Source organism: Aplysia californica, unplaced genomic scaffold, assembly GCF_000002075.1.
Source record: "Aplysia californica isolate F4 #8 unplaced genomic scaffold, AplCal3.0 scaffold00324, whole genome shotgun sequence".
Taxonomy (NCBI): domain Eukaryota; kingdom Metazoa; phylum Mollusca; class Gastropoda; order Aplysiida; family Aplysiidae; genus Aplysia; species Aplysia californica.
The window spans coordinates 76,396-78,381 of NW_004797594.1; the positions used below are offsets into that span (position 1 = coordinate 76,396).

General features: G+C 46.0%; 1 long non-coding RNA gene across 1 annotated transcript in view; it reads left to right on the forward strand.

Moving 5' to 3' along the window:
• The window catches only part of LOC118477988, a 17,904-nt gene extending 16,209 nt beyond the window's left edge, over positions 1-1,695 (forward strand). The window contains exon 2 of the long non-coding RNA XR_004858729.1: positions 1,358-1,695. This is a non-coding gene — a long non-coding RNA (uncharacterized LOC118477988). The remainder of the gene's footprint in view (positions 1-1,357) is intronic.
• The last annotated feature ends 291 nt before the right edge of the window (positions 1,696-1,986 follow it).

The following is a 1,986-nucleotide window of genomic DNA, read 5'->3' on the forward strand; positions in this document are numbered from 1 at the left end:
TCTCTCTCTCTCTCTCTCTCTCTCTCTCCTCCCCCCTCTCTCTCTAACTCAAGTAGAGATTCACGACACTTGCAGCACAAACAGGTCGTGGCCTAGAGATTAAGGTGTTGACCCCTCATTCAAAGGTCCCGTGTTCGAATCCGGGTAGTGATCGAACAATTTTCTTTACTAAAATTGTCTCCTTTCACATCCTTTCCTGCTCTGTTGTCATGTTCTGTCGTCTGCTTTCGTCTCCAGTTTCTGCCCCCACTCTCTCACCCCCTTTGCCCCCTCCTCTGGGCTCCTGACTCTTTCTGCAGCCTTTCTACTGCTACTCCTTGGCTCCTCCTTACTGCCGTCTTTCTGCCACACCCCTGATCTTCTGGTAGGACAGATCTGCACCTAGCCTTCTCGGACAAGGGTGACAAATCTCGGAGAACCCGTGCGCAAGTTGCGCACGTTAAAGATCCTTTGGTGGTCTAAAATCGATAAGAATAGGCTTCGGCCGCCAGCTGGTCAAAATTCAAAATTTCCTACCAATTGAAAATGTTAGGTGTGTCCCGCGCGCTCAAATGACCTTATGCAGTTGCGAGTGCCGTAAAACACTTACCAAGAAAAAACAAACAAAAACACCCGAACCCAACAACAAATACGTCAGGAAAGTAGGAAGATTCTAGATCTAGGAGTTACAAGAGGAGAACATATTGGTGCAAAGAAAAGACGGAGGAGAGACGACGGTGAGTTTGTTTTGAAAGAGGGAGCAAATCTACCAGAGCACCTTCCAACCACCCACTCTTTTAATTCTGAATCTAGGGGACTAAAACAAATAGTAGCAAAGTGCGTCAACTCGTCCATGGTTGTTTTTGTTTGTTTGTTTGTTTGTTTGTTCTTGTTTGTTTGCTTTAGGCCATTCCCAAAGGGTGGATATATATATAACATGTTCTTAGGCACGGTAGAATTTTGAATGGGCTGATTCATCATTGTCATGCTCATACTGTGCCGGAATAACATAGGGGGAACAGCTCATTTTTCTTTCCTCATCCTTACTGTCGTCATTTTCCCCTGTACTTCTTTTGTGTGTTTGTCACTCTCTTGTGACCCGCTATTTCCAGGGTGCCTTGATAGTCGAAGCAGACTTTGTGCTGTTGAGTGTTGAGGCTAGAGAGGTGAGCAGAGTAAGCCTGATTCCCTGTTTGGAGTTCTATGTTCACATCCACCCCTTGGCGCTCATATGACCTGCTAATGTAGTTGCGAGCGCCGTAAAACCTTTCGAAAACAAACATTGTTTGCTTGATGTTTTTTGGGGGGTTTTTTTTTTCCTTTTGTTTGTTTTTTTCTTTCTGAATATCCTAACCCTATTCTTTTCTCTTTGTTTTAGGAGGCACGATGCTAAATTAGACTAGATGCCAGGACATCTTTGCCTTGCTGCAGGTTTCTCAAACACGACAGTGCAACCCTTCTTCTTTACGCTCGGGTTTCTTCTCTGTCTACTTTGTGCCCAGCGTCGAGTTCCATCAGCTGCTGCCATGAAGCTTCGGAACCTGTGCAGGGTTCGTCATCATCATCATCGCTGGTGATCCTGGACAAGACAGCCTAGAGGATTTATCCTGGGGATATACGGATATCAGCCATCTTGGATACATACGTACGTGCGTCATCGAAGGAAGGATTACCTTGGATAGTTACATCTTATTTACGCGAGGAACAACGGATTTTAAAAAATATTTCGGGTACATCTGCTGACATTCCAGTGAGGCGGTTTCTGAACATGACGTGTTGTTGTGCGTGTGCTGCTTTTGCAGGATGATTTCTTTCGTCGTTTAAGTCCCCTCCCTCCCACCCCACCCCAAATCGCCAACATTCTTACACCGGAGTGACGACCAGTTCCGCGTAGCATCGAGATCTTTTCCGTGGAGCATCGTGATCTTTTTTACGCCAAGCATTAATTGTGGTCGTTTCCGCGAAGCACTTGTGTGAGTCATCAGGGGACTCGTTCTCGCTCACCTG